Source organism: Sceloporus occidentalis, unplaced genomic scaffold, assembly GCF_023333645.1.
Source record: "Sceloporus occidentalis isolate IW3139 unplaced genomic scaffold, rSceOcc1.0.p SCAF_4, whole genome shotgun sequence".
NCBI lineage: Eukaryota > Metazoa > Chordata > Lepidosauria > Squamata > Phrynosomatidae > Sceloporus > Sceloporus occidentalis.
This window is the reverse complement of record NW_028316984.1, coordinates 89151092-89162265: the sequence shown is the minus strand read 5'-3', so window position 1 is coordinate 89162265 and position 11174 is coordinate 89151092. Positions and strand designations below refer to the sequence as shown.

The 11174-nt window shown below is 41.9% G+C and overlaps 1 protein-coding gene across 2 annotated transcripts in view; it reads right to left on the bottom strand.

Moving 5' to 3' along the window:
* Positions 1-7395: 7395 nt before the first annotated feature.
* Positions 7396-11174, bottom strand: part of LOC149314299 (synaptotagmin-12-like) — a 106365-nt gene continuing 102586 nt past the window's right edge. For both annotated transcript variants that reach the window (XR_016280908.1, XR_016280909.1), the window contains exon 9: positions 7396-8496. The gene's annotated coding sequence lies outside the window, so the exon portion shown is untranslated. The remainder of the gene's footprint in view (positions 8497-11174) is intronic.

The following is an 11174-nucleotide window of genomic DNA, read 5'->3' as shown; positions in this document are numbered from 1 at the left end:
TAGTACAGAACTTTATTATGATGCAAAAAGAGAGACAAACATCAAACTGCAGGATAATTTATTGGCCAAAAACATTTTGATAAAACGTCTTTCTGAGATCAGAGAGCAACAGCTGCAATTTCTCTTTTTTAAAATGGTCTTCCTTGGCCCTCTAGTTTATAAATGGATATCCTGGCCTATAAATTAATCCTAACTGGACCCATTTCCCAGTGAATCCATAGTTAAGTACTGATTCAGAATGTAGCAATAGCAATAGTATGTACATTTCTATACTGCTTATCAGTGAACTCAGCATTCTCTAAGCGGTTTACAGTCTGTAAGCTAATTGCCCCCAACAAGCTGGCTATTCATTTTACTGACCTATGAAAGGATGGAAGGCTGAGTCAACCTTGGAGCCCTGCCTGGGATCGAACTCACAATCTTGTGGGTGCAGTACCAGCATTTAACCACTGCACCACCAGGGCTCCTTCCAAGTACCAAATCCAATTAACGTAATGAGCTTACTTTAGTTGGAATTAATAATAGGATTCAGGGCCCTCTTGAATTTTCTTGCCATTTATTCATGAGAGGAAAATATAATGTGTCTGTTCTCTGGATCTTTTTTATTTTAAGTCTGCATTGCAGATGATCTGCATTTTCAAATGCATGTTACTCAAGTGCAGCATTTTATAATCTTGTGCAAATATTACACAAGCTGTACTTTCTCTTTGTTTTGTGTTTTGAAGAAATGTATTATGTTCAAAAAGGCTGGAATGAGAAGAACTGGCACCAGTTCTGTTTGTTTCATGTGCATGATGGAACCAGAAGCAAAAACAACAACAACAAAAACCCACCCTTCCTTCCTTCCTTCCTTCCTTCCTTCCTTCCTTATTATGGTATTTATACCCCGCTCTTCAGCCGTAAAGGCTGACACAGGAGACTACCAAACCCAATCAGAATCAAGACTGCAATCCTTAGATCTTATTTTCTTGATTATAGGTTACAAGTACAGTTACCCAAGATGCCAGGGTCCTGAGAGGGCACCCACAATCAATATTTAATAGAGGAGTTTTATTAGCTCAATTACAGCAGCTGATAGGGCTTAAGCAACCCAAAGCAGGAATTAAGCCTGTGTATACCAAGAAACAGAATCCAGGGTGCAAGCCAGAAATAGTTATATTTGCAAATCAAGCATAATCACCATTCACACAGGGACACCCACTCACACACACATCCAAGAACAATATAGAAGATGGTAACAGATACTGCTACTGTACTGATTCTAGAAGCGGAGCTCCAATCGGGAAACACTGTGAAGTGAAATGGCTCAGCAGCTGCCTGTAGATAATGGGGGCCAGCAAAGCTAAGGAATCAAATAAGATACTGACAGAGAGTCTGTCTGAAGTATGACCAAATTGAGGGTGCCTGAGTAGGCATATTTATAGGTCAAAACATATCCTGGGCAGATTTTTGGATTAAAATGAATTTATCAAGAGAGAAGAATGAGAAGAGAACTTGGGAATGGTCAGACAATCAGTGCAAATGTTCCTGGACAATGGAGAATCGCTTCCAAAGGGAAATATTCTTGGACTTTTGTTCACTTGTAAACACAAGGCCTATCACCCACCATCACTCCTATCATGAATGCCAGGGGTTTGGACTGGTTGTGGTCTCTTCCAGCTCTATGATTCTATGAAAGTATTATGCAGGTTCCAATCTTGGTTGATCTATTCTTGGCTATATGTTCTTGAGATTCCCTCATCCTGAGCCTCCCAGGTCTAATTATGGTCATGGATTTCTTTATGTGGCATGGCTAGCTTCCTGCACTGGGGCTGTCATCTCGGCTACATGCCTCAAACATCCCTTTTGACATCAACTTGATATTGAAAAAGAGGTTACCTTGGGGTAACACTGCATAGGAATAATTGTTCACTAGACATGGGGTGAGGAAAGACTTGTGGGTAGTTGAAATCCAGTCCTTGGAGTGTCTTGGTCCATCCTTCCCAACTCATACCCCTTTTAGGCAATAGGGAGGGATGGGAGAATTAGCTTTCTCTGGTTCTCTCTGCACAAAACCTCCCTCCCAACCAGTGGGGTAGTGTGAGCCAGTGCTCCTCAGCCTTGGGTTTTGATGAGGAAAGGTTAGAAAGTGATCATAAGGTTGAAGTAAGGTATGGCCTTGTTGAAGGAAAAGTCTGCTTAGCCATGAAAATTTTTGTAAGCTATATGGCGTTTTAGGGAAATGCAAGTTAACCAAGTAGAAGGCATTCCAACTTGTGTCCTCAAACATCTTGACACACTGTGCTCATAAAGATACCAGTTACAAGGCCAGTGCGAGTTGGAAGGAAAAAGTTTGACATATGTAATTTGGACATACATACATAGCTTCCTCCTTATTGCTTAGTTGATAATAATGGCTGGAATCCTGTATGGCAGTTACCAATGTGCAGTCTAGAGTTATTCACTTGTGACTGTTATGTATTCACAGCCCTACGTAGCCCAGGGGCTTTATAGAGACCATGAAAGTCCCCCAATCTTTACTGACCAGGAAGCCGCCATTATAATCGATGGGGTCAATTTCACTCTTGCTTGGGAAGCAGCTAATTGGTCTTCCTATCCCCCTTGTATGAGTGATCTCTGGCACGTGGGCAAATGGTGACAGAAACCCTGTTTCTAACTGTTGCAATGGAGATTGCTCATGGGAGGGGGTGGAAACAACCATCAGTTGCTGTCTAAGCAACAGGGGAACAGACCCCCATTGATCGCAGCAGCTGCTGCCTGGGAAGTGTGGATTAAGGGGTAAAGCTGGAACTCACTATGCAGCATTCTAACTGTGGCGCTTACATATATGTAAAGACCATCCAGGATCCTGGCCACTATCACAGACTTTTTATTGATTATTTTTTTTCTTACTGTATAGTTTTGCAAGAATGTGATAGATGCTGAGTTTAACTGTCTGCTGGTCAGATTCTGCTCAGTACTTCAGCTTTCTAAATAGCCTTTTGCCTCAATCTATGAAGCCTCCATTTATTTAACCCTAAAGAGAAAACTTCCTTACATTCCCTAAATGGTGTTAAACTATACAAAGTCCCAGCCAGTGTGAGATTCTGGGAATTGTAGTACAGAAGCATCTAGGGACAAAAGTTTGGTAACTATCAGTGTAGATCAGAGAAGATGTTGCTCAAACTGTAAAGGAACTGACTTGCAAATGCATATTAAGGTGTATCCTTCCTCCCCAACCACATGCTGATAGAGCACTCCCCCCTAAATGGGGTTTCTGGTAACTGAAGGAGGAAGCATGCACCCCTCATTCCATATTTTTCTTGGAGAATAAGTCCTTCCAGATGTCAACAAGGAGACATGATTGAAGAAAAAAACATTCTTGTCACCCCCTCCTCCCCCATAATAAGAGGGAGTCCCATGCATGATGACTGAGAACAGCTCTTGGAAAACATCTCTTATTATTCATGACCATCTGTTCCAAAAAAGCAAATGAAAAAAGAGGAAATGTCAATTTGGCTTCAGAGAGTGAGTGGGATGAACCCTCAAATACCAAGCTGTGACAGTTGAGAGAGAGGGATGGGTATCTGAATGAATGAGTGGTCGACCAGAGGGAGCAGGTTACATTGGCAAGTAGGTGGTGCAGAAAGTGACTGCTGTAGCCACAGAATGCACACATCATGACCAACAGCACTAAGAAAGGGCAACTCCTGTCTCAACTAAATATTGCAAACATATCCACTAATGTTACTAGTCTAAGAACAGTCCTACGGGCTCATTTGCTCACCTGTACATATCTTAGTCATCTGTAGCATACTGAAGACTTGAGGGGAAAACAAGCCATTAGTAAAAACTTCTCTGCAGGGTATCCAAAACCAAGCTATAACTGCAAGCAGGTGTTTTTTCTGGGAGAAGGCCCGAAAGGAGTTTTCCATGGCTAGCAAGAAGGATTTAGTGGGACAAGGTCTCCACTGTAGTAGAAGAAATGTGCCAGAGCTTGGAACATTCCTTTTTTAAAAATACGTTGTTATTTTACAGTGTTTAAAAATCATTGCTCTTACTTGTTGCACGGCTGGAAAAGCAACTAATTAGATTACTCATTGCACTGTTTGGAGATTTTCTATTACTTTGTGTTTCTCTTTGAAGAGAGAGGGGAAATTTAAGGAATGGTAATAAAATGGCATAAAACTTCAAATGTTTCTTTTAAGATGCCTCCCAAAATGCCCCTAAAAAGTAACTTTTGAAAGTAACTAGAGATTGATTCAAGTTATATCAAGGAAGTAACTTTCCCCTTCTCATCTGGTTGTTTTTAAAATTTAATTTCATTCCATCCTTGTTACCCCAAAGGGACTAGTTGCAGGTACATGTACTTGTAATGTACTACTTACAAGCTATGGATATAGGGTCACTGTGAGGATGCATGGGTGGAGAGCTGAGTATGTGTGCTTGTGGTATCCACAAGGACAAGGATGTAGCAGTGAACTGCAGATGAATGGGAATCCCTTACTGTGTAAACCTGTGCACATCTGTCAGGTAAGCATCACTGAACATAGTAGGACTGTCAAGTAAGTACAGTGGTACCCCGGGTTACGAAATTAATTCGTTCCGCCACCGCTTTCGTAACCCGGAAACTTTCGCTAGCCGAAATGCCCATAGGCGCTAATAGCGAAAGCCGCGATTCCGTGTGAAATCGCGCCGAAAAGCACCAATTTTTTTTTTCGTAACCCGAAATAACCTTCGTAACCCGGAAAAATGTTTTTAAATGGATTTTTTTCGTAACCCGGAAATTTCGTAAGGCGGCGCATTCGTATCCCGGGGTACCACTGTATGCCTAAAAAGAGACTTTTTTAAAAAAATGCTATTTTTTTCAGCATTCCTTTATATTCAGGAGGTTGTCAAGAAGAAGGAGGGAAGAACATTGGAATGAGATAAGAATACTGGAGGGGAATCACAATTCAGTAGTACAGCAAAGTAAGAAGCAAGTGAGCATTGTTCTCACTGATATGTTAGTGACCTAAACGTGTTTGTTCATGCTTTCCAAAGGAGGGTTATACGACAGGCAGTCTCCCATCTTCAGTCAAAAGCTGCATACTATGAATAGAATTGCACCACAACACTATTCAGAATGGGTAGGTTAGTTTCAAATAACCATTCACACAATGCTGTTCAGGTGCTTATACACAACCTCCTCCTCCTATATTGGTCCGCATTAATTTGTACCACTGCATCCATTTTTATATTTGTTTATTTTTAAAAGAAGAGCTAATATCTATTGTGAACCATTTCAGAAAACAATTCAATTGCTGTATAAGATCTATAGTCCAAGAGCTTCATCATCATCATCATAAACAAATCCTTGATAATAATCTTTAAACTTTCAATGCCTCCTTATATCTGAGCCATAAGGGTAGAAACATTGGTTCCCTGGGCACTTTTAAAAGAGATTACCAAGTTCTCCATGATTCCATAGTGATGATCTACCAGCACATATGAGGCATGTTGGCACACTGGGGGGGAGGCAATTACCACAAAGGGTTCTCTGGCATCTTAAAGACTAAGCTTTACTGTGGCATGATGTTTTGTAGGCAATGGTCTACCTTATGGCCTCTAGTGGATCAAAAATGTTCTTATGCAGTGGCAGCTGGTGACTCTCATGTCAGGGGGTCTGTGAATCCACTCCAGGTTTCAGACCAGACTTTAAAGGCATCATTTAAGTTGCTGAACTCAGATAGTTCTTTTCTCTCTACCCAAAAGTTGTAGCAGATTCACCATCCCACTGACACTGGAACCACTTACTCTTGTGGCTACAACAGATGAAGACCACTGCTCTTCTGGCATTTGTGCTTGTGAAAATAACCTTGCTACCATATTGTAGGGCAGGCAAGACTGGCTAGAAAGTGACATGTAAGTATGGCAAAAATTCTGGGCAAACTTGAACAAAATGTGGCCATGATAATTAAATCCCATTTAAAGGACTATATTCAGATAAGGTGAAGGAGAGTACCAGACCAATATCCATTGGGTATAAAATATGACAGGCAGAAACAGATTCACACCCAAATACACAGTGATGCAAATCTCTTACTGTAGGGCAGGTGTGAATGAAATTGTTCAGTTCCTTCAAATTATGTTTTTACTTTTCAAATACATCCCAGTCTATCTGGGTGCTTTGATGCAATGGACCCTAGATTAAAATTGCCTTGCAAGTGACTGCATGCTTTTTAGCTGATTTTTCACACAATTTTGTCTAGAAACTACTACTGGTAAACTATGCAACACACACCTAATGTCCTGCTCAATTTGGATGCCATTTCTGTTTTACACAAGCACCGAATTTGTGCTCCCAGAAGTCCATAATGCATTAATAAGTCTCTCACAGCTACAGCTTCTATTTGTTATCTTCTTTTCTATATGAATAGCTGTTCCCATTACGAAAGAGAGTAATTTCTGTCAATAGTGGGTTGCCTTTTCAGGTGTAGGCCTGAATGCTATTGATAGTTCTAACTAGAGCATCCTGAATCAACACTGAAGTGGGAAATCTTCTTCCTACCATACTGCAATGCAGACCAATACAATACATGAGAGTGGCAAATACATTGGGCACAAATAAGACATTGAATTCAATGGGATTTATCTATGTTTTGACTGAAATAAACAATTTATTCAGTGGTCTGCACTAGCTGGGATTAACCAATAGGATTCAGGTCATAGTTTTGTAACTATTGTGCAGAATTTAAAAGTAATTAAAAATAAAAAGAGATTATTGGGCACAAATACATCAAATGTAGCATTTTCACCATTTATATGTTTTTGGGCAGGCTTTCATAAGGTGTTTGAATCAGCATGTCTGCCACTCCCAGCTAGCATATGAAGAGCCTATGCTGTGTGGATGGGGGCAGGAGTTGTAGGAGAACATATTTGGAAGGCTTCAGGTTGGGGAAGGCTGTCCTGGGGTGTCTGTTGAGAATATATGAGGCTGTGACAACTTAGGCAGGCACTGACTACAGTCTAAATTCTGTTGGTTACTTTCACCTAGAGTAGGGGTGCTGAATCAATGGAACTTACATATATACTTGACTATAAGTTAACCTCATGTATAAGTCAAGAGCAGGTTTTGGGACCAAAATTATGGATTTTGATATGACCCATGGATAAGTTGAGGATAAAACTTCAGGACATGTAACAAAGGATGATGCAAAGGAAAAGTGATGCCAAAGAACTTAGAAAATTCTGGCAGTCAAAGTTTGTGCTCATCCTAAAGACTGGATGAATGGGAGACTAGAAGGGATCCATGTTTCTTTTTGGTGCTCCCAGGATGGACTAAGCTCTTGCTTTTTACCACTCTATTCAGAGAAAGGGGATTGTTCCATACACACATATATATATATATATATAGAGAGAGAGAGAGAGAGAGAGAGGGAGAGAGAGAGAGTTAAACTACAGTACTTACATTGACCTGTGGATAAGTTGACCCTGTTTTTTGGGTCATTTTTGACTAAAATTTCTAGACTTATACATGAGTATATACAGTACTTAGGTGTTGACTCACCATCAATTGATTCAGTCTGTCTGCTCTAGTTTGAACTACCCAACAGAATACCAACCTAGGCCTATTTTTCACCAGTTGTTTACATACATGGATTTTCTAGACACTGTCCTCCTTGTTCTTTTCAGAGTCTGCACATCCTCAAACTATTCCCTCTCAGTACATCTGTGCTTTAAGAATAGGAAATAAAAATTCTCAATCCTGAATGCAAAGTAGAGACCAAGTTATACCTATTATAAACAAGTTGCAAATGAGCAAGACATCACAAAAAGTGGCCACATACAGTAGAAAAAATACAGTGCACCAAACCTTAAGAAAGATCAGGCTGCTGTTATGCCAAAACAAAACACAGAATAGAGAGAAAGTGTGGTAGTACATCCATTTTACATTACAAAGTCACTCTACCCCACCTTCTACAATTCTCCTGGAATACAACAATGAAAAGGTCAGAAGGTTGTTACATATTAGAATATGAAACATTTTAAATATAAATGTAATTACAGTAACGATATCCTTTTCTTCTGTCCTGCAGTATAAACAGCTTTTCAAGTGTAGTCAATTCATCCCAAAAGTTAATAAACAACAGGAGAGAATTTTTTACGGCCAGAATAATATTTAGTCTGCTGATGGTAGGTACACCATTATACTTTTATCTTAACACATCCTGGAAAGCGCTCACAAAGTTTTGCAGGGGACTGGATACGGCAGAGTCAAAGGCAGCAAAGACTGCAATTACCACAAGCAGCAAGTAATGCAAAGTGAACACGCGGATGATTAGGGACATCGATCCCTTGTAGGCCAGGTAATGCTCACAGATTTGGTGTGATCTTCTTCAGTTGCTTCACTTAGAAACCTAGATTGGGATTGGTGGTGGATTTGAGTGCTTTTGACTGCTTCACCATACAAGGTTGTAATCTTCTGTATATACGTCGCATTCATTTATTGGTGATCCTTGTTACAATCTTTGTCACCTTGAGGTTGGACAAGGAAAAGGTGAGATTCATTAAAGCCCCCTTTAATGACTACTCAGCACCTCTGGCTGAAATAGAATGAGCATTTCACTTCCTGATAATTGAGAGCAGCCAGGAGCACAACACTCCAACCCTCCAGCATCTGCATTTCACAGGCACAACTGTGTAAGCTGCCAAGAAATTTCTAAAATCGATAAACACACACATACATTTCAAAATGCTGGTTTTGACTTAAAAGACCTGACATGGTTTAGGGGTCTATGTGCCGCCTCCTTGAAAATCTCAGATTGGCATCCTGTCGGTGACTTGCACTCATATAATTGTGTTTTACACATGTCCCACTTTGGAGGGGGTGCAGATTATCTTGCCTTCATGCTCCAACCTAAATCTTCCCACCATGTGGCAGTTGTTAAGCCCTGGGAGGAGTTCCTACTGCTCCCTTACTGGACAGAAGGGGCAGGAGTGGGAAGCAATTGACACAATGAAGATCCAGCTGCTCTAGGTTCCTGAGAGAAAGAAAAGGTGGGTGTAGTCCTTTTGAAATTTCTCCATCTGTGACTGAGCTGAGACTAGCTTCTTCTCCATGGTCTGAGTCATTTCCCCCTCCCTCCCCTTTTCCTGATATGCAACATCAGTAGGGGCCTTGACAGCCACTGGGAATGTGCAGAAGATGTGGAACTGTATCTGTGGAGCTACATGCAAGTTGAAAATTGTTGGTTAGTAGTGCCCTGCCCTGAGTTGGAACTCAGTTTGAAATGAGCCAAATATAAACACCTCCCACCCACATGCACTGTAGTTGTTTCCTTCTTTTTGTTTCCTGCTGGTTCCTTCTTGTTCTCCATCCAATGCATTTTGGGTACCTTCTCCATCATAGTCTTTAATCCCATAAACAAATCCCATCCTAATCTTTAAGGCAAGGGTGGAGAATGGCATTCTGATCCCACAGTTGTGCAACTTCCTTTACTAGGAGACTCAGCCAAATCTAAGCCTTGGACAGTCACTGCAACAAAAATGTGTTTTGTATTGGGCTGTCTTTTAATGGTTATGGTTAACTGATTGAAAAGAAATTTTAATTACGATGTGTACATTGAATCTTTTTTATGGGTAATTTATTTGTTTTATTGAATTTTGATTTGAATGTTGATGCTAACTCTCCACACATCCCTGAGGTGTTGTGGCTTACAAATGTAATTAAATTAATTCTAGAACTCCCTTCCCAGGGAAGCCAGAATGGCCCCTTCCTTGTTGTCTGTTGGTTGGCAGGCTAAGACCGTGATGGTGAATCTATGGCACAGGTGGCATGTGATGCCATTTCACCTGGCATGGGCCAGGGAGAAGGAGGAACAGGTGCACATGTGCCCATTCCTTCTCCCTGCTGTTCCCAGGTCTGCAGCTCTGAGACAGCTGGAAGCTGAAAAATGGTGCTGGGTAGAAGGAGCCACGGGTGCATGCCTCTAGCTCTTCTCCAAGCCTTCAGCTGCCTCTGCCAGCCTTCAGCTGCCTCTCCAAGAGGGCGGGGTGAAGAGCGACCAGCACGCACCAGTTGCTCCTCCCCAGAAATCTTTCCTGGCCTCCAGCTACTCTGGATGGACAACTGGGGGCAGGGAAAGATCCATGAGGGGAGTAGGACTGGCATGTGCCCACTCCTCCTCCTCCCCATGGACCTTTCCTGACTTCCAGCTGCCTCCAGAGGGACAACTGGGGGTCAAGAAAGGTCCAGGAAGAGGAGGACCAGGCGCGTGCCCACTCCTCCTCCTCCTCCTCCTGGACCTTTCCTGACCTCCAGCTGTCTCCAGAGGGCCAACTGGAGGTCAGAAAAGGTCCAGGAAGAGGAGGACCACGTGCATGCCCACTCTTCCTCCTCCCCACGGACCTCTCAGAGACAACTGGAGGCCAGGGGAAGGGCAGGAGAAGGAGAAGCAACTGGTGCACGCCCATCGTCCCCCTCCCGGACCTTCTCCAGCTTCTAGCTGTCTCTCAGAGACAAGTGGAGGGCGGGGAAAGGGCAGGACGAGAAGTCCTGCCCCAGAAGCATCGCCTCTGGAGGGTAGAAACCCTGTCCCTGGCACACCACCCCAAAAAGGTTTACCATCACTGGGCTAAGACATTCTTATTCAGACAAACTTTTAAAACAGAAAGAACAGGCTGGCAATATTATGCTGTTTTAATTGTACTGTTTTTAAGTGCTTTTATCTTTTTAAAATGCATTTTATTCTTTTAATGAGCAATGTGTTTTAATACTGTAATAGTTTAATTCTATTAAAATGCTTGCTTTTGTATGTTTTCAAATGTATTCCCTTGAATTGTAAGCCACCATGAGCCCCAGTTTGGGGGGGGGGGGGAAGCAGGAAACTATTACTACTGCTACTACTACTAACAATAATATCATAATCGTCATTGTCATCATCATCATCATCCCATTGAGATCTATGAGGCTTTCTTCCAAAACAATGTGAGTAGGCCTGTAGCCTTAAATAGGGTCCCTGTCTATCAGTCACAGACTTGTAAGTGATGGTGAAGAATGGCTTAGTAATGCCAACTGGAATCCTGTATGGCAGATACAAATACACAACCTAGAGTTACACACTCATGACTGTGATGTATTCACAACCCCTATAAAGCCCCTAGTTTAGGGGCTACATAGGGACTGTGAAAGTCTCCCCATCCGGGCAGCAGCC